General features: G+C 55.9%; 1 protein-coding gene across 1 annotated transcript in view; it reads left to right on the top strand.

The window, feature by feature from the left end:
* Positions 1-14,005: 14,005 nt before the first annotated feature.
* The window catches only part of CDH5 (cadherin 5), a 30,922-nt gene continuing 20,821 nt past the window's right edge, over positions 14,006-24,106 (top strand). Inside the window, exon 1 of the mRNA XM_045533144.1 lies at positions 14,006-14,202. The gene's annotated coding sequence lies outside the window, so the exon portion shown is untranslated. The remainder of the gene's footprint in view (positions 14,203-24,106) is intronic.

Below are 24,106 nucleotides of genomic sequence, written 5' to 3'. Positions count from 1 at the left end.
GAAGGAAGCAAAGATTTGGGGGCTGCTCTACACCTCCCTGCCCTGAAGATCTCTGGCAGAGACTCATAGAAAGGTGGAAGATGTAGAACTTTCTTCCAGAATTTTTCAAATTCTATTTTTTTAATTCTATTTTTTCAAACTCTATTTTAATATGAGATCTCTGGATGATTTATACTATTATAGCTCAACATTCTCCCAGAGCAAGAACACCTGGGACAAACAGAAGAGCAGAATTTAGACCAGACAGAATAGACATCTGGGAAAGCTCTTAGCCAAATATGCCTGAGAAACAATGTGAGTTTTTCATTTAAAACTTTGAAATGTCCAGCTTTTAAAGGGAGTGTCTCTCTCTCTCTCTACTGTGACATGGGCCCACTCACAGTCAATGAATTAAATGGCTGGCCATGTACACCCTGACTCTTACCACTGGTCAACCTGGATGTCAAAAAGCAGACATCAAAGGCATGAGACTAGGGCTATGCTAAGAAAGGCCTTTAAAGGCAGTGGAAGCCCATGGGGGGGGGTAGACATTAATTCTGTCTGGAGCAGTGATGGTGGGCTTCCCAGAGGAGGTGATGGTCAAAGTGGGTCTTGACAGATGAGTAGAAGTTCTCTAATCACACAAAGAGCAGAGGGATTTCTAAACAGAGGAAATAGCACATTCGTTGACACCTAGACACAAACAGGCAGAGAATGTTCAAGAAAAATTTAGGTGATTTGGTTTGGCTGGAGCTTGGAGTACTTGAGAACTGGCTTGAGAGAAAGTTGGAGAATCACAAAGGGACCCAACCATGGCTGGCCCCGAATCCCAGACCAACTTGAATTTTGTTCTGAAAATGATGGGGCACCCACGGGATCCCCTAGGCACAGGACTGACTGGGCCAGACATGTTTTTTGGAAATATCACTCAGGTGGTTGGTGTGGGGGATGAAGTGAAAGGCTCACCTGGCCACAAGGCATGTTGTTCTGGTTTGGGCTGGCCAACGAGGAGACAGAAACCTGAGTTTTGCACTTCTCAATGAAAGCCTGAAGACAAACACTGGTTTGGAATAGACAGAAGGCCCCCAGTTGGAGGAAACCAGGGAGCTGGAGCAGTTTCCTCCTAAACAGCTGTGGTGTACAAGCGTTTGGATTTGGTTTGATTATTTAAATGTAATATACTTCTCACTGCCTTTCCTTGTTTTATATCAACATCTGAGGTGGCCGCAACAGTATCCGAATTATCCAGGGACTTGTTCAGCAAACAGCAGACGCTCAGCCACGAGCCACAGCTGGAGAGCCCGTTTATCTCTGGAATTTTTCAGCCATAGAAGGACCCAGATGTTCTAAGACGATTTTCTTGGTGCTGAAAAGATGCCAGTTCTTAGCAAAGAACTGCGAAGAAGATGGGTGTCTTCCAGTGGGTTCCTTGGAAACCGACAGCCTCTAGAAGCTGCCACATTCCTGTCTCCTGGTCTCTCCCTCCATCGTCAAAGCAGCAATGACTGTCGTATCACTCCGACACTCACTCTGTCTCCCTCGTCCACAGTTAAGGACCCCTGTGAACACACTGGGCACCCCAGGATGATCTATTTAAGGTCAGCTGCCTAGCGACTTTAATCCCGTCTGCAACCATAATTCCCACTTGCCATGTAGCATAACATGTGCACAGTCTCCAGGGATTAAGATGCTGGACTTCTTTGGGGGGACATTATTCTGCTGACCACAGCCCCAACAGGTACCCTGGACCAGGCACTGCGCCTGCTGTGCCTGACGGATAAACTGGCTCTGGGCTTAGTGTTCCCACTTTACAGCTGAGAAAACTGAGGCTCAGAGAGTAGCAGCAATTCACCCAACGTCACACAGCCAGGAAGCATGGAGCTAAAGTGCCAGCTTCACCTTGCCTGACTCTGAAGCCAGGGGTGGGGTGGGCAGCTGTGGTCAGGGTCCTGGGGAAGGTCACGCTGGGGCACCGAAGCCATCTGCCCCAAAGGGCATGGCCCCTGGGAAGGCCTGGGTCTGGTGGGGAGGGGAAGCAGCACTGGATGGCCGAGGCTGAGCCAGTCCCCTTCCGCCAAGGCCCCGGTACTCAAGTGGGAAAGCGGTGCTCCCGGAACTGCTCAACGGCGCAGGGGCTGGGGGGTCCCGGGCTCTGTGATTCACAGCCCAGCAGATGCCTCCCTGAACCAATGTGCTGATTCTTAATAAAACAGATTCATTTATCTCTGACACTTATGACCAGAGACAGAAATCATGTTGGGGGAAATGTATGACTTTTCAAATTCACATTTGTTTCTCCCTCATCACCTACCAGTAAGCAGATGGGGCTAGGAGTTATTTATCTGAGGTTCCTATTAACCGGTGATTAGGTTGCTAACACGCTATGAAAAATGCAGTTATGCAGGGATGGGGGAAGCTGGGATGCAGAGTTATCTGGAGACCCCCATATGCCCGTGCCATGTGGGGACTGTGACCCAGGAGCCCAGAGAGGCCAACAGCGGTGGGAAGGAAAGGGGGCAGGGGGCAGGGACTGTGTCCAGCAGAAATCAAGGACCCTGAATTCTGAGCTTGGGATTTAAGGGAAAGTTTAGGAGCTCAAGGGGCACCAGGGAAGGTGATGATGGATTCTTTCCAGGGGTCACAGCAGGGCTGACAGCAGGACACAGTGTGATGAGGAAGATGAAGGGTCTAGGACTTGAGGGTGGAGCCCCAAAACCTCGTAGTGCACCTCCCAGAATAGCATAGCTCCGCTTACAGAGCACCTACTAGGTGCTGGGCACCTGGCAGACAGCTTCTTCTTTAACTCCCACAGTACAAGAGCCATAGTTGACATGTAATGGCATGCTGGCTATGGATGGCACTGTCCCTGTGTCTCACATGATTCCTGCCACAAGTGTTCCCAGTTTTCCAGGTGAGAAAACCAAGGCTCAGAGAGGTTCATTCACATATCCATGATCACACAGCTCAGGGGCTAGGACTCACACATAAATGGGTGGGCACTAAGGGCCAGAGAGAGGCAGGTATCCCCTTGCTCTGCCAGCCACCACGAGTCTCAGGGAGGCCCCCAGCCCCTCTGCCACATCCCCAAATCCACCACCCATCAGGCAGCCCTGGTGGAGTCTCTGTTGCTGCTGCTTGCCCCACAGTGGCCGAGAGTCTCAGAGTGGGAGCAGAAACAGAGGCAGGTCAGCGGGGTGGGAATTCACCACCCCTCCTTCCCCAGCTGGCCGCCCCAATCCCCTTACAGATAATTCTCCCTAACGTTTATTGCCTTTCCGCTTATTTATTAGCCAGGCTATCTCGAAATTTATGCTAAATCAATGTTGTGGCAACAGCTCAGCTGCAAGGATTGATTTCTTTTCTCTAAGGTGAAGCGAGTTTAGTTTGGAGGCCCAGAGCAAAATTCCAACGTTTGCTGAAAAGACACTGCTTGGCAGGAGGACTCCTCGGGAAGCTTCCAAAAGCCGCAGCTCCTCTGGGCGAACAGCCTTCAAGGCTCATAGTTCCCAAGGTAGTGCCACCAGCGCCAAGGAGGACAAGAGAAAAGGAAGACTCTGCTCCGAATACCTCCCATGTGCCAAACAGGGCACAGGGCAAAGCCGAAGCCACCTCCTCAGCAACGTTGGGGCGGGGGTGCCCCCTCACCCCCACCCCCATTCCTAAATGAGAAAACTGAGACACAGAAATATTGAGAAACGCACCCAAGCCACATAGCTAGCTCGAGTTTGTCTAACCCTAAATATATGAGTCTTCCCTGAATCTGGTGCCTGTGGAGTTTTTTCTCCCAAAGTAAATTTGCTGAGTTTCTGAATCCACATCGTAAAATGAATTGCTGCAAAGCAAGACACGTGGGAAACCACAGAAACAATGCAAGATATTCAGTCGGGGTTCCTGACCAATGACTGGGCATCCAGTACATCATAAATGTGACCAACCCTGTGTCATAAATATAAATGGACAATAACTATAAATGTCATAATAATCAGCTGAAACGTAAACCCTAAATGGCTATGTAAAATTTGTCACAAGTCCTAGAACTCAAGAATAAATATAGTGTGCATATTTGCCGTCGGAGAAACCCCAAGTATTATAAATAATGCATACATTCCATGCGTAAAAAATATAGTTCTCCCATATCATAAACTTGACTTTAAAGTTGTAAGTTTCTATAGCAGAATTATAGAATAGCAGAGGGAGGAGGGAGCTTAAATATTATTTTTTCTAGACTCTACCAGATGCTGGGATTCTCATCACAACAGCACTGCCAGGGTCTTCCAGTCTCTGCTTGAACATCCCCCAGGACGGGGAGCTCACTACCTCCTGGCCTCCTAGTCTAGTTTGGGTTAAACTTCCCTGTGGCCATTCCCCGTGCCATCCTGTGCTCACGCTCCAAGGAATGAACATGTGCTCCACTCAAGGTCTGGCGGGGGCAGAGCCAGGAGGCCCAGAGGGAGGGGCTCGTTCTTGGTTAAGGCCCCATCACCTATTAGCTCTGTGACCTTAAGCAAGTTCTTTAACCTCTATGAGCCTCAGTTTCCCCATCTGTGGAATGGGAATCAATAATAATGATACTTATCTCATGCATTGTTGTGAAGGCCAAAAAAGGCAATCCATGTTGGCTTCCTTTATTTTTATTATTATTACCCCAACTATTGACCAAATGGTCCTCAGTTTCTCTCCTATGTGTCTCCCCTGTCTCTGGGAAGCTACTCTTGACTTTTTTCTTAACCCAAGTGCAGGGCCTTCAACTCACACTTGTATTATTACATGTTGATATTTTGAACCATTTCTTCACCCTGTCGAGACCTTGAGATCCTGACCCTGTCACCCACCTATTCTCCATCCCATCAGGGTCTGAACAGCCCATTGACGTTTTCTGCTAAGTCACTGGTGGAGAATGCTGGTCCGGAATGCCCGGGACAGAGCCCTGTGCACACCACTGGAGCCCTCCCTCTGGGGTCAGTGTTTCCCAAACTGTGTTCCTTGGAATTTCTGTCTCCCACGAGATGCAAATATGTGTTTGGGAATAAAGGAGCCTGTGAGCAGGTGAGGCTGGCACACAGCAAACGCCAAAACAGCATTTCCAGGAAAAAGCAAGGACACAACATCTAATGCTAAACTTCCACACTAGGGGGTTTACCTTCCAATAGGAAAAGCCCTTAAATCTCTTTTGTCCACTAAGATTTATTTTTACAAAAGAACTGCATCCTGTGAGTGCCCTGAGAGTAGTCAGTAACTCCCTCCATCCTCAGATAGCCTTATTCGTTCCCACGCCCTGTCCCTGGTGAGAACCCCAGGGACATCAGCCCCGAGATAAGCCCCTGGTGGCTCTTGTCTGGTCCCACGGAGCCAGCAGGGTGGGCAGCGGCCCTGAGTTCCAACTCATCTCTGGGGGCTCCTGTTCAGACCCTGGGCACCAGCTCCCGGAGGCTGCCCCCTCCCACAGCCACCTCAGGTCTCCCGAAGCGGGGCATCACCCCCTCCCCGCCCCACCTGCCCAGGGCCACGAGCAGACCTGCTTGGACTATGGGGGACGGAGCACGCGGAATATTCCACGCTTCCCGCCCTGCTGCCTGAAAGCCAGTGCAGCCTCAGACGCGACCCGCAGCGGCTGTTTGTCGAATGAATCAGTGTCAGACACTGACAGCCCCCGGGGGCGGCCCTGCCCTCCTGCCTGCGTGCACCCCGCCCCGGCCCTGCCCGGGACCCAGCCTGGGGTCCGAGGGTGAACTCTCATCAGCGGCTCTTAAACTGAAAACCCGCCATCATTCCGTCCCCCTTCTCAAAGGACACCTTTTGGGAAAATGAACACACGTCTCCCAAAAACATCTGTCTGAGCGACTGCGAATGATTCCTCTTTCCGCAGGTGTCGCCTGCGAGCTCGGTCGCGCCAGGTCCCGAAGATGCGTGTCAGTTCGCACCGGTCGCCACCAGATGGCGCCATCGGGAACAGTTCACTTATCCAAAGAAAGCGGCTTGGGGAACCACGGGCGGTTCCAAATCCAGCAAAGAGCAATGAATGGGAGGAAGAAGGGGAAGTGGAGTGGCAGGGACTTATACAATTCCAGCTCCCCATCCCTCTCCATGGCTGTATAGCCTGGACACATCCTTTAATCCAGCGGTGCAGGGACCGTTTTCGTGGAAAATAATTTTTCCATGGACGGTGGGGCAGGTGGGGAAGGGTTTCGAGATGATTCAAGAGCATTACATATATTGTCCACTTTATTTTTATTATTATTACATTGCATTATATAATGAAATAATTATACAACTCACCATAGGTTGGCGACCCCTGATTTCATCTCCCAGAGCTTCTGCACCTGCAAAATGGGGCTAAGCATAGGGCCCCACCCCTCCCAAGGCAGTGATTAAAGCCCCGGGTGCAACGTTTTATACACATTAACCTCCTGGGGAGCTCTAAAAAACAGTGAAGTCCAATCCCCACCAGACCAATTAAATCAGAATGTCTTCACACCATCTAGAACTTGGGGTGGAGAGGGGCACTCCCCAGGCAATTCCGGGGGACGGCCTGAAGTGAGCATCTCTGCTCTGGGGCAGTAGCTCTCAAGCCTGAGCCTGTAGCAGAATCTCTGGCAGCTCCTAATGACACAGATTGCTGGTTGGCACCTCCAAGGTCTGGGGTGGGACCTCAGAATTTGCTGATGCTGCTGGTCAGGGCCACACTTTGAGAACCACTGCCTTGGAGAGAGAGAGAGAGAGAGGGAGACAGGAAGAGAGAGTGAGCCCACGCTCCAATGCATATAAAACACCAAGCACCAAGCCTGGCCCAAAGAAAGCCGTGTGGTCTTTTCTAACAACCAATTGTCCAACTCTCCAACACTGCTTGGGTTTCCAACAATTCAAGTCACTTCTGACACTAATTACCCCGGGTTCATGCAGACCCCACAGGTTAAGGGCTCAGTCCCACAAGGCTACCCCCACTTCAGACACCAGCCACAAATGGGGTCCCCAGGTGACCCACACTTCAAAGTCAGGGGCAGCCTCCCTCAGGTTCGATAATTTGCTAGCATCACTCCTAGAATTCACGAAAGGGTTTACTTATAATCACTGATTTATTACAAAGGATACAATTCAGACACAGTTGAACGGAAGAGCTACATAGGACAAGGTACGGGGTGGGGGACACAGAGCTTCCATGCCCTCTTTGGGCACAGCAGAGGAGGAGAAGGCATTCCTCAGAGTTTACAAAGTACGTTGACATTTGTTACCCTTGGGACCCTCTCAGGCCGCCTGTGAGTTGAGCAGAACACGGCAAGTCACAACCATTCCACGAATGGTAAAACTGAGATGAAAGCACTGATTAGCCGTGAGCGGCAGAGGCTGAGATCGGAACCAGGACATCTGGCCCAGCCCGCTGCTCTTACCGCTGTGCTCCTCTGCCCTGGAGAACCAGGCTTATTAGACCTGTATGTAAACCAAGAGTTAACAGGTTCAGAGACACCCCATAAGTGTGGAGCTTTAGCACAGGAGTTGGAAGGATTTCTTTTGCCCAGTCAGACCCTCTCTCATTTCCCTCTTGGCTCTCAGTGGCATGGAGGGTGGGTACGGCTGCAGGACCTCTACCGGCCTGTGCAATCAGTTCCATCCCATCTACCTCGGCTTCTTCCTAGCGCTTCCTTCCCCAGGACTAGGTCTAGCTGGATTTGGCCCAGAAGACCCGCCTTGGGCCACAGGGCAGGAGCACTGCGGGGTGTGCCAATGCCCTGGGGAAGAGACCCGGACAGGCAGGAGGCTGGCGAGCTAGGCTGGCCTGGTTCTGGGCTTGCCGCCACTCTGCCGAGCCCAGGGCTGCTGCTGGAGCCATGTCTGTTTGCTCCATCAAGAGGCGGGACAGACGGGCCCTGACCCACCTTCCTGCCCCCCAGATGGCGAAGCCTCTGACCCATTGTTTTCCAGGACGCTTTGACGGAGGGCGCGAGGAATGTGGGGCAGGGAAACAGGAAGTCCTAGCTTCCTCTGGACAAGGTTTCTGCCAGACTCAAGCCTGCCCTCCAGGCGGCGAGGCAGGGCCCTTGGTCCCATCTTACCCCTCTGGCTCACTGGGCCACGCTGAGGAAGGCCCGGCCCTGTCTGGGCCTCTGCAGGAGATGGGGAACCAGAAGGCTTGGTCAGTGGGGTGACACAGGCCGATGACTCCAGACAGGGGAGGAGGAGGATGCTGCCCAAAGCATGGCCCTCTCGTGGCCCGGCCACACGCACCCCTCAGCCCACTCATGAGCCACGAACACGGCACACGTGGTCACCGTCCATGCGGATGCCTTACTCACTCCATGCCCGTTCCTGCACGTTCATATATAGCACACGGTTGCCCAGCAAACACCGTGCACATGCCGGGCCCATGCCGACACCATCACATGTGTACACACTCACAGGTGCCCCCACAATTAACGTCTCTGCGCATCACTGTCATGACGAACATTTATTGAGCACCTACTGTATACCAGAGACCATTCTAGGCACTTTACATAAATCTCAATTAGTCATTCCCACAACCCCATGAGGAAGGCATGTAATCACCCCATTCTACAGAAGGGAAAACTAAGGCACCAAAGGCTACGTGGCTAGTTCAGAATCAGCCACACCATAAGTAGCAGATGCGCCCCAGCCTGTCACCGCAGGGCACCACTTTCCCTCAGCCCCTGGGAGCACCGTTTCCCTACAGCCTTCCAGGATGTTGTGAGAGAAAAGTGAGAAACATCTGGGAAAGTGTTCTGAGCAGCCTCCCGCTCCCTCCGCGGGGCTGCGGATAGGGTATTGTTCTCACTGTCGGGAATTCAGTCCCTGTTCAGTCGGTCCTTTCCTGGCCAAAGAGAGGCCTGGGTGTCCCCTATGTCTAGCACAGGGCTAGGCAAAGCCTGGACATCGAGTGTGTATTTTTAATAATAAATGAGCACCCAACATTGGTAAACAACAACGGGTTATCAGAAGGACGATGTTGTATACGGGGCATTAAATCGGGAACAGGAACACAAGGGTTGGAATCCTGGCTCTGCTGCTCAGAAGCTGTGTGACGCTGGGCAAGTTACTCAGCCTCTCTGAGCCTCTGCTCCATCATCAGGGAAATGGGAATGCAAATAGCATTTGCATCTCTCGGGGCTGTTGTGAGGCATCACTACATGAGAAAATTCGGGAAGGGGCCAACAGGCTTTGAAACTGAGCAAGTGGGGGGCAGGTGGGGTGGACAGACAGCATGTGGCGTGGGGACAAGATGCTTTCCAGAATGGAAGCTAGGAAGGCTGGATGGAGGGGTGTGTTTGAGTTGGGCGCTGACAGACGTGCTGGGAGGATTTGGGGCTGGAAACAGGAAGAAGGTGGCAGGGACAGTGCAGGCAAAGGCTCAGAGACAGGACACTGGAGCAGCTCAGCTTCAGGTTGGATCTAGAGTGTTCGGCAAGGCTCGGTGGACACACCAAAGCCTGGTTTGCACTGGGCAGTGCCACACTGGGCCAGTCACTTAATGCTGTAAAATGAGCAGATCCATACCCCCTCCCAAGGCCACTGTGGGTATTAGAAATAAATTCTGAGCCTGGCACAGGATGACACATAGTAGGTGCTCAGTTCGTGGTCCTGTTGGTGACTCTAATTAACTCCACCCCAGTCATGCAGCTTACCAAGGGACTGTCTTTTTTATTTCCCTGAATCCCCACCCGCAGCCTGGCACAGAGCTTGGTACCCACCTGGGCTGATTGACTGACTGACCGATTGATCTGGTGCCTCCTTGATGCCTTAGAGACAGGAATCCGCTCTGCACTGAACACCAGAACATTCCACAGCAACACAGGTGTGCAGCCAGCCCCCACCCCGTGTCTGCCTCCACATGCCAGTGGTTCATCTACCCATGACTCACCCACACGTGCAAGCGTTCGTTCATTCAAAACGTGGGCCCTTCCCCCCTGTGCTGTGCCCACCCTGAGCTCAGATCTGGGCACCAAGGTGAGCCCGGCCCCATCCTGCTCCGAGGAGCTCTCACCTGGACCTGCAGCTCCCATCCAAAGATCCCTGTTCCCTTTGGAGCCACATCTGCAGGCAAGACCCCTCCCTGCTCCTCCTCCTGCCTGCTCTCCCTCCCCTTGAACCCCCAGACTCCCCCAGACCCGCCCTATTCTATTAATATTTTTTTCCCTGAAGCTCTGCCTGCCCCCCTCACCACAGCCCAGCCAACTCCCCAAGCCCATCAGACCACCACCTGCCCGTGAATGCAAAACGCTCAGCTGGCCCCTTTGCACCCTCTGGCCCCGGAACATTCTGAACCTCGATACCCTGGCTCCTCAGGGGGGCCACAAATGCAGCAGCCTCCTGCATCTGGAGCAATTATCAGGAGAAAAGAGAAAGGAAAGGAAAATTCTTCAGCAGCCCAGTCGAGCTACCGACAGAACCGTGGAGTGAATTCCAGGTGCTTCCTCACAGGCAAATCGAACTTCATTCCTCAACTTTGCGGCGAGACTCAACTCAAACAAGCAGGAGTAGCTGGGACTCAGCCCGCAGCAGATAAAGAACCATAAATAAGAAAGAAGGAATACAAATACGGCACTTATGCCGGCCACACTGAGAAGTGGCGTCCTTCCAGGCAGGAGGGAAGCCGGGTGGGAAAGCAGGGGGCGTGGGGAGGGGTCGCGGGGACCCCAGCTCTCTGCAGAGAGGCAGGGGCCATCCAGAGCAGAGGGGAAGAGCCCTGCACCCCCAGAGGACCCCTGAGGAAGCGGAGATCTGGCCCGCAGTGCGCTGACTGCGGAACACACCGTTTCAAGTCCCCACTAAAGGAAAACTCACCCTGTGCCCAGCGCCAGGGACCAGCACCCGAATGAGACATGACCTGGGTGGGGGAGGGGAGGGGGGCCGTGAAGGGGCTCTGTTTAAAGTGCTCCGGGAGCACAGAGGAGGTGAGATCTGGGTGGAAAAGGCTGATGGGGCTCTGTGAGCAGGAGACGGCGGAGAGAGAAGGAAACACAGTAGGTGGGACAGCCTGGGCACCGGCCCCCTCTGCTGAAGCCAAGGGCATCACCTCCCTGTCCCCATGCTCTCCTCGGTGTCTCACACTGTTGGGGGGAGAAAGGGAGCTCTGAGCGCCTGGGTGAGAATTTCTGTTCCACTGCTGACAAGCTCTGTGATCTCAGGGAGCACTTAACCCCCCAGCCTCTGTTTTCCCATCTGTACAATGGAACTAGCAATAGCACCACCTGCCAGGATCGTCCTGAGGGCTGACTGAGGAGTCCCATGAGAGCTCAGTGTGCTGCCAGCACACACGGCAACTGTGGTCCTCAGACACGAGCATGCAAACATGTCGCCTGAGGAGCTACAGACATGTAGGTCTTGGGGTTCCATCGCCAGCCATTCGGACCCCATTGGCCTGGGGTGGAGCCCAGGAATCTGCATTTTCAACACCCACTCCAAGAGATCCAGGGGCAGATGGCTCGAAGGCCACACTTTGAGAAACATCTCCTCAGGACGGCTTGTGGGTACTGTCATTTATTCTCATTGTCTCATTTGGTCTTCCCAACAGCCCTGCAAAGTCCCACCAGGTAATCCATTTCACAGGCGAGGAAACAGGGAGGCTCAGAGAGGCAGGTCGCTGCCCCGGGTCATACAGGCAGCAACTGGCCATGCTAGGATCTGATCCTGGGTCTGCAATCCCCACGCCAGTCCCTCTCCCAGCAGGGCTCCCTGCGGGCGTCCCTGGGGCTCGCTGTGGGTACACCCACCCACCACGGCTTCCATCGTTGCTTCCTCCTCCCTGCTAATCTGGCCTCGCAGATCATCCCACTTCCTGCTGGTCCACTACTGGCTCCTGCCCTCCCAATGGCACTTCCTGACCTTGTGCCCTCCTGTTACCACCTTTGCCTCCAGCGGGGCTGGAGCAGGGGCTGGCCAGTGCCAGAAATCGGGTGTGAGGTCCCCAGGGAGCCCCAGGCGGCACTAGCCTCCCCTCCTGCAGTCCAAACTACCCCTGGTATCCTGGCTCCCAGGCGCGTGCCTGGCAGACCATTCCCTTGTTTATGGACGACACACATGGCACAGCAGTTTTCAGGGCAGAGTCAACTTCTTCATGCACTGGGAGTACAAAGGAGACCAGTAGATGGGGCCAGGACAGGCTCTGTCCCCACCTGCCACCAGCCCCGAGTCTGAGATCTGGCAGGAAGCAAAGCCCAGGCTGGCATGTCCCCATGGGCACGTAGACCATGAGGGCAGGCAGTCGGCACAGCCGGGGCAAGGAGACAGCAGGCTGGGACACAGGGAACGGGGCGCTGGCCTGTCCCAGCCCCTCTGCGGCCAGCCCACCCTCTGGGAGAAGACAGAGTTCATCCCATTGGAAAAGGAAACGCTGAGCTGTTGTTTGTTCATTCCACAAACGGTGATTGCATGTGCTGGACCGCATTCAGAATCCCGCCCCAAGGACTGTTCTCCTTCCAGCAGGTCACTCTTCTCACCCCAGCATCATCTGCCTGCCCTGTCTGCTGGACGCTCCCTGGGGACACAAGCATGCCGCCATAGCTTAAAAAAACCCTCCCGCTTCTCCGCTCCCGTTCACTGCAAGACTTGGGGAAGGAGCCACAGCCACACGACTCCCCTTCCCCATCCGCCCTTCTCGGGCCCCTCCAATCTGTCTTGTCTACTCCTTTCGGTTTAACTTACTCTGGTCATAGTCATCGATGACCTCGTCTTCCAAATCCAGCAGTCGAGTCCCCGCCCTCTCCTTACCCAGGCTGGCCCCTCCCCTGTCCTCTCCTGGCCTCCATCCTTCCTCGCTGGACCTTCTTCTAAAGGACCCACAAATGTCAGCGGGCCCAAGGCCTCCCTCCCTGCAAGCTCGTCCACTCCCACGGCCTCAGGTGCCAGCCGCAAGCTCATGGGTCCCAAGCCTCATCCCCAGAGTGGACTCAGCCCGGTATCCAACCACTGACCTGCCATTGCCACGTGGATGTCTAACGGGCAGCTCAAATTCAACCTGCCTGAAACAGAGAAATCTTCATCTCCTCCGCCCCCAACAAAATACCCTTAGACCCCCATTCCCCATCTCGTGCACTGACTGAGTGCCCCTGGGCAAGGCCCGTCCGTCTCAGGGTCTCTGCGTGCCCAGCTGTACAATGGAACAAGCTCAGGACTCCCAGCCATTCCCCTATGGAAACACAGCGGCAGCTCCTCAGCGCACAGATTCCCGGGCGCTGCCCTGGGAGGTTGCAAATCAGCTGGTCTGGGACGGGGCCCAGGCACCTGCAGGTTGCGGAAGCCCCTCCTATGGCTCTCAGCCCTCCCCATCTCCAGCCTCTTGGTTCCGACGGGTTCTGGTCCAGCCTTCAGCTTCACTGTCCTCCAAGCCCCTCTTCGATTCTTGCTTACCTCAAGAGCCTTGTGCAGTTGAGGCTAAGATTATCCCCATTTTACAGATGAGGAAGCTAAGGCTCCACAGGGACAGGACTGGCCCATGATCACATCAGAAGCAAAGCCAGGTTACTTGGCTCCACCCAATATCCCTAAACCCAAATGGCCCCCACAGACCCAAGCTGGTGCCTTAGAGCCAGAGGCCTGGCCCACCCCGACCTGGGAGAGCCAAGAGGTGCTGTCTGTTCCCCATCTCCCACCCGACACACGCCGAAGGCTCTCGAAGCCTCCCCATCACCTTTAAAGCCTGTCCCCCCAAGGATGTCACAGGGTCACCCTGGAAGATCCAGCTCTGGCCAAGGCTGACCCAGCGGGATTTCTGGCTCCGTTGCACCGCGGCTGGGTGGACAAGCACCCTAAACCCGTGAGCCTCCGCTTCCCGGGCTGTTAGATGGGCGTGAGGACACCTGCCTTCAGGGTTCCAAGGAGGGTTAGAGGTGACACTGGGGGACCTGGGGTCCCACAGCAGGCCCGTGGCAGGTGCTGGGCTCAGAGCTGGGGTCTGAGTTGCGCGTCCCAGGCCGGGGTCAGGGCTAGGCCCCCATGGGGACAGCCTGCCGGGCCGAGGCTGCGGCCCACCGCGGGGGCTGCCTGTCTGCAGCCAGCCCGGCCCTCACAAAGGAACAATAACAGGAAACCGTCCCGGGGGGAAGTGGGCCAGGGCCAGCTGGAAAACCTGAAGGGGCGGCGGCCAGGCCTCCCTCGCCGTCGGGGTGTGGCTCCCCTCGAGAGGCGGGTCGGCCGCCCGGCAGAGTCCACACCACACTCGGCCCCGGACGGACGGACGGACAGACGGACGGAGACGCCCCTCAGCCCACGGGCGCAGTGAGTGGGGGCCCCGCGTGGGAGGGTCCTTGGCTTCCCCGTCTGTAGATCGGACGCCGTCGGCTCCCTGGGGAGAGCAAGGCCAGGGAAGGGGCGCCCCGCGGTGGTGCCAGGGGCACAAACGGGCATCCCAGGGCTGAGGATTCTGCCCCAGTTGTCCCATGTGCCGGGGCAGAGGCCTGGCACCCAGGCCTTGGTTTCCCCTGTGGGAGAGGACTTACCAAGGCCTGGCACCACCCCTCACCCCTACCCTCAACCCCCACGAGGCTCTGTGTCGGGAGCTCTGAGCCTCAGCCCCTCTCCGCCAGCCCGTGTCCCCATTTTCAGGACAGGCAAGCGGAGGCCTGGCTCTGGGCACTAGCGGCCCTGCCTATGAAATCCCGCCCCTTCCCTGCCCCAAACGCCACCGCGGCCGGCTGTGTGCTGAGGGCGCTGTAGTTGGGAAAATGGCCCACCCTTTCTCTCCTCGACACCCAAAGGCCCCAAGGCCCCCATAGCCCAGGGAAGCCCCCCAGGCGGCCCTGAACGCCGGAGGTCTGGGCGAGAGCCGGGCTTGGGGACCCTGGGGACAGATCTCCGCTCTCCCATGTGCTGTGTTGTGACCGCGGAAAGTTACCCAGACTCCCCAACCTCAGTTTGTTGGTCTGAACAATGGGGACAGTGATTCTTTCTGCAGTTCACTGTGGGAACTACAGATGATGTGGGCTCATTAGTTTACTATCAGCAGCCCCGAAGGGTAGATATATTCTTTCTTCCTATCTCAGTGGAGGAGAAGAGGCGGCGTGGGGATTCGAACCAGGATCTCACCTGCAAAGCCCAGGCTCTTTCCACGCATTGTAGAGGTCTCAGGTCTCCCGTCTGTAAAATGTGGGAAACAGTCTCTTCCTCGGTCAATTAACTGAGGTGATGTGCGCCCCCGCTTCTGGGAAGGGCTCGTAGCAGGGGGTCTTTAAGGAATGGTGGCTGAATCAACCTGCTACCCCAGACCTGACCGTGGCTATGAATGTCATGAAGCTTTTGACCCTGACTCACGGGGTCAGGTGCCCAGCAGCGGCGCGGGAGGGGTCCAAGGGAGAGGACTCTGCTCTTCCTTTGGTGGGCACCTGTGGGCACCTACTCCGTGCCCAGACCAGGGGAGGCTGGTGTGCCTGGAGGGCTTTTCAGAGCAGAGAGTGACGCTGCAGGCCACCAGAGCCAGGACCAGGATGACCCTCAGGTGGTGGGGAGCCATGGGACTCAGGCGGAGGGTAGCAGGTGACCTCCAAAGGGGAGGTGACCTCATAAGGAGCTGCTGAGCCCCCCGGGCAGCCCTGCCACTTCCAGCGTATTGTGGCGAGGGGCAGGGGGGGTGTCTACTGGCCTTGAAGGGGTTAAGCTGCCACCCTGCCGTCTCAGCCTGGGCTATTGTGCTGCCGAACAAGGGCCGGACATGGGGGCAGGAAGCCAGAGGGGCCAGTTATTTTCTCCCAAAGTTGGATGACTCACAGCTCCACTGCGGCCTCAGGGACACGCAGTGGACACAGTGGCCACCATCCCAGGAAAAAGCTTGGGCCCTTTGCCCGCACGGACCCGTTCCTGTAACCTCCGTCACCTCTCTGCACCCTCTCGGCCATCCTGACATTACTACAAGAATTCCCTTTTGACAGATGCAGCCACCAAGGCTGAGAGGGGCTGAGCGGCCAGTCCAAGGTCACACGGCTAGTCCAAGGTGGAAGCAGGATGGGAGTGAGGTCATCCCCTTCTGACCCCGCAGCCTGTGCCTCATTCCACAGGGACGCTCAGAGAGGGGAGAAGGCGGGCAGCCCGGGCCACAGAAGCAGGCGCAAGGACAAGCCAGGAGCCCAGTGATCTTAGGGAGGGAGTGTTCTAGAAGACGGGTCCTGCACTCAGGAGCTTGACTTCTGGCTGAGGAGCTACTGAAAAGCCCGTCCTGGTCCAGGTTCAAGCTGGTTCAGGTGGATAATCACAGATGGCTTCCTGGAGGGAGGACAGGAGCCCAGATGCCGGGAGGCCTCAGTCTACCCGTCTCTCCAGGGCAGGGGATGGTCCCTAAGCTCGTTCAGGGACCTCCAGGTTGTCTGCCTCGGGCCACAGCTCAATGGTCAGATCCTGGCAGATACAGACACTGGAAGGAGGAGGGAGCGGGACCTGCGGGACAGGGCCAGGCAGGCAAGGAATGAGATTTCCTTCTGGAGAGAACATGGGGAGGGGAGGTGGGCCCGGGCCCAGCCAGGAAGTGAGGTCAGGTGTGAGTCGGCCAGCTGAAGCCACAGCTGCCAGGCTGGAGGGGGTGGGTAGATGGGAGTCAAGATACCCACACACTTACTGAGCACCTACTGTGTGCCAGCGGTGCACCCATGATCTCATTTAATCCTCCAGTGCAGAGAGACAGCTGTTGTCACCTCCATTACAGAGGAGGAAGCTGAGGTTCAGAGAGCAAGGGACAGGCCCAAGGTCACAGTGTTCCTGGGCAGGTTCAAACAGGCAGGTGCATGGGTCCCCTGCTGCTGCTCCCACTGCCCCACAGTCCCAGTCAAAGTCAGGAAGCCCAGAGGAGGCTGGAAGAGGCTCCCTAGGATGGGTGTTCTCTCTTTGAAGCCTGGCGCTGTCCCATCAGAAGACTGGATGAGCTGCAGCCCGGGGACCCAGCACAGATTTGTTTTGCATCAAAAACTTGGTCTGGTCAACTGGTATCCTCTACCTCAAAGACTGTGTTGAGGATTCAAGGACTGAATTCAAGTTCAGTGGGAATGAACACTGTGATTGATTAGTGATGTCTGCCATGGGTGTGGGAAGGGACGAGTGGCAGCCCATGAGTTCTGATTTGCCAGCCCTGCTTTAAGAGGTCCTCTGCTTAGGGGTACGTGTTCATTCACTGGGGACTCTTGAGGAGGATGGTCTTGTTGTCCCCAAGGGATCAAAATCCTAAAAGTGGCATGTCTGACAGTATGATAGGCCACCTGAGGAGCTATTTGGGGATGGGGAGCAGCTGCTTTGGGTTATACCAATGATTGGCCACCCTAGGTGTTGTCTGCAAATGTACAGGCGAGTAGGAAGGGAACAAGTGGCAAGACCAGAACTGGAGACAGGGCCAGGCTGACAGGCAGCAGTGGGGGCTTTGACACCCCCAGGTCTCGGGCCGTGAGTTCAGGCACCTGGATTCGGGGAGGAGCGGAGACTCAGGTTCAGAACCTGCCTGGGCAGAGACACTCGGGGAGGGAGGCAGAGGCTGTGCTGGGGGCTTGTGGCATCGGGAGACCTTGTGGAAGAGGTGGCCTGGGTCTTGAAAAGAAGTAAAGTGTTCACTCAGTGAGCACAGCAAGGAAAGGCATTCCAAGCAGAGGGAACAGCCTGTGCAAAAAGCCTGCTGGTAAGAGGAAGAGCATTTCAGAAACTTCTAGTTCCCCTCACAACTACAAGGGCAGGAAGGTGGAGGGGAGGAGAGGAGGTGGGGTGGGCAAAGGTGCACCGTGCTGGGCCCTGAAGGCTGCTGAGGAGGGGGTGGGGAGCCAAGGAGGGTGGGCAGCAGCTGCGAGGAGAATCCAGATGAGAGAGGCTGTTGGCAGAACCCTGAGGGGTGGGCAGCAGGTATGGGACCCGCAGGAGCAGGTCCCAGGGCCGAACTGAGCCACAAACTGGGAGAAACACCAAGGAACCGAATCATGGTTGCTGGCCAAACCCCATCCCCGAGGCCCCGAGGGCCTCACTCTTCATCCCACCAGTGTCTGTGGCTGCCAAGGCCCGATTTGGGAGTCCCTGGAGGAGTCTGGGGATCCTTGGGTCCCCCTGCCTTGTTCTAGCCTGAGATGCAAGATGTGGGGGCAGGGAGCGCCGCCCAGGGCCACACAGGGAGCTGAGCCCCTGCGCCCCCCTCCGCAGACACACCTCCTGCGTGTTCTGGGCCACCTCCTCCCACCGCCCTGCCCTCATCCCTGACCCGAGGCCTCTGGGCTGGAGTCCAGGGCCTGCGGGAGGCTGGGCTGGGACTGAGCCTGCCGACCACACTCTGAGGCTTTCCCTGGCGCTGAGCTCAGCTGCCAGATCTCGTCCTAGCTGAAGGCGGGTGAGCTGGGGAGCAGAGTGGCCGGCCCTGCTCGGAGGAGCCCTGCGGGATTGGCGTGGGCAGGGGCCTGTGGGCGGGGTGTGTACTTGCGAAGGTACATCTGACTGTGTTGGGGTCCGTGCGGCCTGAGGATGCCGCGTGTGTGTCCCTGACCTGGAGCCTCCCTCTACCCCACACCCGGGGCCCTGCAGCCTGTCCAATAACTCACCCCCCAAAGCCCGGACTTGGCCTTGGAATCCAAGGTTTGAGGAGGGCTCTGGGCAGGTGGAGGGCAGGGTCTGGTGGTCAGGGTCAGGTCCACCCGGGCGCATTTGCAGGGCTGCCCCACTGAGGGGCTCCCAGCAGGGTCCAGACTTGCTACAGTCTATTTAGCTACGAAGCAGGAGTCCCAGGGAGTCCGAGAGAAGCAGCTCCAGCCCCTCCCCGCCCTCACTTCCAATGTGCCCCAGCCCCTCCTTTGGACACTGTCATTTAGAGAACACAGAGCTCAGCCGACCTCACAGCCCCTTCTGGGTCAAACCCCAGAGACCAGAGACACCTGAGTGCCCACAACGGGAAAGGGACCGCAGGGCGCTTTGCCTGATGTCCCACACTGGGTCAGTGAGAAAAGCAAGACTCGCCGCTGGGACTGCGGCCCTTAGCACCATCAGGGCCCCCCACCCCCTCTCCGTGCTCTCTCCTACGTTCCTCCATCAAGGCGCATGTCACAATTTAAAACGGTGCAGTTTTCATCACATGGTTAGCGTCCATCTCTCCTACGTAACTGGAACCGAACCGATGTCTGCTCCCATATGGCATTCATTGCCTCGCACATAGTAGATGCTCAGTAAATCTTTGTTGAATGACTGCGTGACCCCAGGCTCTTGAGAGGGCTGCCGAGGAGTGACTGCTCACGTGACCGAGACCAGGCAAGGAGAGAGGACAGCAAGTGCACAGGCAGGGAGGGTGTGACCAAGCCTGGTTGGGGTGGGGAGCTTTCCCAGAGAGTCGCTGTCACTTGCAGGCTCACCAGGCACTCGGGAACCCAGAGAGGTGACTAGAAAGGGTCAGAAAAAGCCACAGGCCCCCTGTCCTCTTCTCAGGCTGCCCAGCTGGCTCAGTCCACACGCCTGGCCCCGGTGTCTGGGCTCGGACCCCAGTGGCCTCATCCACTATAGATACAGACCTGGACGCAGGAGGCTCTGAGCTCCCGACCTCCCCTCAGGGCCTGGAGGAGCCCAGCTGGGCCCCCGGTTCTCTGCGGCTGTCCTGCTCCTTATCCTGGGCTCCACGCCTGCTCACCAGGGGCTTTGGGCCATTCTGTCCTCCAATTTTGGGTCCTCCAGACCTTTTCAGACTGACTGAGGACACAAAGGGGCCACGCTCATCCATTTGGAACCCCCCCAAAGCCTCTAACATGGCTCCAGGGACAGGGGCATCGTCAAGCATCCTGGAAGACAGGGACACAGGCAGGCACCTGGCCTCTGCATACCCAGCACCCACACCTGAGCGGCCAGAGTGTCCCCTCCCCGATCATTACCGTGGTCAGGCAAGTTCCTGGGCTGCTCAGCTGGGATTTTCCAAACACGGAAATCACTTCCAAAATCTGAATGTCTGTGGTGCCCCAAATCCACCCAGCAACAGGCTGAGTCCCTCCGATAACAAGGGGCTCTGACCACAGCTCCAGAGGCTGCGAGCAAGGGAAATTCTGTTTCCAGCCATGGCCGTAGCGAACTTGCCCACCCGACTTCCTCTCCATCCGCAGGAGGAGGAGGAACGATTGTCTGACAAAACTCCTCCCCTCGGCTTCCACATCGGTGGCCAAATTTCTAACACAAAAGGCAAAAGGCACAAATGAACATGGCTTTTCAAATAGAAAGGTCCCACTGGTCCCTCTGAGATCAAGTGTAGAAGGAGCCCAAGATTTAGAAAAAACTATATCTAGGTGAGAGTTCCAGATCCACCATTTATGAGTTGTTTGTCTCGGAGCCTGTTTCCTCATCTGTGAAATGGGAATGATAATTCCTTCATCCTGGGGACGGTATAAAAATTAAATGAGGTGGCAGCTATGAAATGCAAGCACTGAGAACAGTTTGTTATTATTACTATTACATGTGAATGTCACCACTGAGGTAAAGAGAAGGTGGCATGATGCAAAAAGCACTATTTTGGGGGAAAGGCAGCCTAAAGTCAAGCCCCGGCTCTTGTTGCTGTGTGACTTGGAACGACTCACTCCACCTCTCTGAGCATCCGTTTCCTCACCTGCAAAGTCGGATTACCTTGCAGGGTTGTTGCAAGGTTTAAATGAAATAACGCAGGCCTCAGAGGGGTGCTCAGGGATGTCAGCGCCCCTCCACCACCCCAGGGAACAGAGACCTGTCTTGGGAGAGTGCTCGGGGCTCCGGCATGGGCAGGAGACCGGGTTACTCGACCCCCATCTCCCAGGTCCTGCCTCCTCACTAACAGCTGACTGATGGGAGCTGAGTGCACAGACCTCCCCCCGCCCTAGCAAATGACACACTGGTGACGAGGGGTGACTACGAGAGGCAGCATTAGTCCCATAAGAGGACGGGAGCTTGAAGCTGACCCATGTGGGCCAAGGGGTTTCTCTCCAGGGCTCGCGGCAGGGTCTCTGCTGGACACAGAACAGAATCCCGGGGGCTTTTCTGCATGTTCCAAGAACACTGTATGTGGGGCCAGCCAAAGCCCACCAAGGGGTTAATGTCCCTCTGAGCCACGTGGTCAGCCTGTGACTGTGGACTCTGCTTTACTGAAGGCCAATGTGTCACAGTCAGGCATCGCAGGGGTGCAGGCTGAAAAAGGCAATGTTGTCGTGCAGGTGCTGTAGCGTGTACTTACACAAACCAACCCAGACGGCCTAGCCTGCTACACACCTAGTCTACACGGCACAGCCCGCTACTCCTGCGCTTACGCTCCACTGAATTTATTTTAAAATATTTTTCTGTCTTTAAAATTAAATTAACCTTAGCTTACTGTAAGTTTTCTACTTTATAAAGTTCATAAAGTAGGTTTGTTTACACGAGCATCATCGCAAACAGGAGAGTGACGCGTTTTGCTACGAGGTCACGATGGCGGCAGCATCCTTAGGTGACAGGAATTTTTCAGCCCCATCATAATCTTGTGGGACCATCACAGACCAAAATGTTGTTATGGGGCACGTGACTGTATTTCGTTGTTCAGCTGATGGCTGCTGTCAGCTCTAGGTCCCCATCCAAAAACCACTGTTCCTGTCCACTGCATCAGAATGAGTCCCCGGCAGGGGACAGAGTTTGCCCTACGGGGTCTGAATGAGGAGACTTTATGAAGGGAACTGCTTACAGAGAGATGAGCTTGGTTAAAGAAACAAATGGATGCTAGGAAGCTGTTACTGCCCCACCGCCAAAGGGACAAAGAGGAGGGTGTTCCCAGACCTAGGGAGGGACAGAACTACAGAGGGGCTGCCGGTGAGAGGCTGTCCCCTTGGAAAGATGTAGCCGCAGCAAGAAACATGAGCCCGGCCGGAGCAGACAGCAGGAGGAAAGAAAGACCCTCGCTTCTCTCCCCGCTCCCTCCGCGCGCCTGCTGGGGCCCCTGCTGGCCAAAGACAGCCAGAGCCAGGGCCAGGGGGCCGGGGCAGCCCCCCTGATGCAGAGCAGAGGGCAGGGCCAGGGGAGCAGGTCTGGCAGGGTGGCGAGGGCGAACAGAATAACTTGCAAACTCCACAACTAAATGATGGAGTGTTAACGGACAAGAATGGTAACTAGACCATCGGTGGGGTAGAACCAGCATGTCCTCGGGGAGTCACAAGTGTTGGTTTCATCACAGTCTCAGCCGCTCCCTCACCCTGTGTCACATCCCCCCATTACAGTTCCCTGAGCAGCTCTGGGATCATTAGCTGATGCTTTTCCTCCTTTACTCATTTCCCTGTTGTCCCCACTGCAGTGTGAGTGTCCCCAGGGCAGGTCCTGTCTGTCTCACCCCCTGCTGTACCCCAGTGCCTAGCATAGAGCCCTGCATACAGCAGGCACTCAAACCCTACCAGCTCCGTGCTTGGACTCTCACCGCACCCTGCCCAGAGCCCGGAGAACTCTCCCTCTGGCTTCTGGTTTCACTTCGATTTGTTTTACTTTATCGTCCTTGAGTCACTTCTCACTTGAGGAAGGAAGAAAGAACCAAGACTTGCAGTTCCTTTCTGGGCAAAGAAGGAAGTGGCCCATAGGGCCCGGGCCTTGGGGCAGGGGTCACGTCTACCACCTCCCCCCGAGTCAGGACCAGCTTCCTGGCCAGGACTCCCAGCCTCGCCCCTGCCCTCCTCCAGGCCTTTGTTCGCCGCCTTCCTCCTGCCTGCAACATCCTCCAAGAAAGGAAGGGCACCGGATCTCTTCCAGCTTGACCCCCTCATTTATGGAGGAAACTGAGGCCCGGAGGCAGCAGGGCCTTCTCCCAGGTACATGGCACCTGCATTCTGGGGCACATCCCCACCCTGGGGGTCTACTTCCTCCTGGGCCAGAGGCAGAGGCCCTGAATGCTAAGGTCAGCAGGCCAGACACAGCTGGCCCCACGCACACCCTCGGCCCTCAGTAAGGCCAGCCTGGCGCCAGTGGCTCAGAGGAAATGTTACTAGAGTTTATAAACCCCCTGTGATGTACAGAGCACAGCCTAGCCCTCCGGCCAGGGCAGGGGACAGCCGAGGGAGGAGGCCACCCCATCCAGCAGCCCATGGGTCCTTGTCTCTTTCCATGCTTGACTGGCCGCCACTCCCACCCACTTGCTCTTCTCCTCCACCATCCCCAGAGCTGCAGGTCAGTGATACAGGGACCCAGCATGCGTGGACAGATGGAGGTCACAGCCTGCACCCACCGTGGAGCAGTGGGGAAAACTCTTGTTCCTGGAATTCAGAATGAAGCCAGGCCTTGATCTCTGGGTGACCCACGTCCCTGGCCCACAGGGATGCCTTTGAGAGTGCGCAACCTGTGCAATCGTACAGGGCCTGCACGTAAAAGGGCCCCATGTTTGATTTAATGCTCTTCTATCTCCTCAAAAGTCTTAACTTTTGAAAAAAGACCCACATTTACATTTTGCACTGAGGCTCCACAAATTATGAAGCCATTGCTATGAACCCAGGCTCTCAAGCCCTGCTCTGTGACAGCTCCTAAGCTGACCACTGTCTGTAAGCTCCGGGGTGAGGGGCCAACCCTGAGGGTTAAGACTCTGGATTTGCCTAAGAGCCTTCTGAAGGCAGCATCAAGGCAAAGCTGCCAAAGGGACTTTCAGGCTGGCCAGGGGAGCACGTTTGTTCAGAGGAGCCTTTAAATCCCACCCACAGCAGCGGCTGGGACAGGCGAAGGCTGCAAGAAGAGCTTGGACTTTTAGGCCAGAGAGCCTTGGTTCAAATCCTGACTCCGCAATTTACAATCGGGGGGATCTCGGGAATGTCACTCAACCTCTCAGTTCCTCGGCTCTTCTATAAAATGAGGGTTACAATTATACTAACCTTGAGGGCTGTTGGGAGGATTAAATGAAATAACACAGACAAAGTGCTTGGAACGGTGTCAGGAAAATGATAAATGCTCGATAAATGTTGGCCATTGAGGTCAGACACCCGGGTTCCACTCTCAGCCCCACCACTTACTCCAATGTGAACTTAACATCTCTGTGCCTCAGTTTCCCCATTTGCACAGTGAGGATAACCTGAGCACCCACTGCTCGGGTCTTTGGGGGCTGCCGTCAGCATCAGCCCCACCCTCTCCTCCAGGCCTTCCCTGCAGCCCCTCCTCTGGGCTCTTATATCCCCTGCACTTGCTCCCGCCCTAGCACGCAGGCTCGTACGTAGGGACTGTTTCTGGGTCCATCTTCCCCCTT

This window comes from Lemur catta, chromosome 20 (genome assembly GCF_020740605.2).
Source record: "Lemur catta isolate mLemCat1 chromosome 20, mLemCat1.pri, whole genome shotgun sequence".
NCBI lineage: Eukaryota > Metazoa > Chordata > Mammalia > Primates > Lemuridae > Lemur > Lemur catta.
Note: the sequence above shows the minus strand (reverse complement) of the source record. Positions and strands in the feature narration are given on the sequence as shown.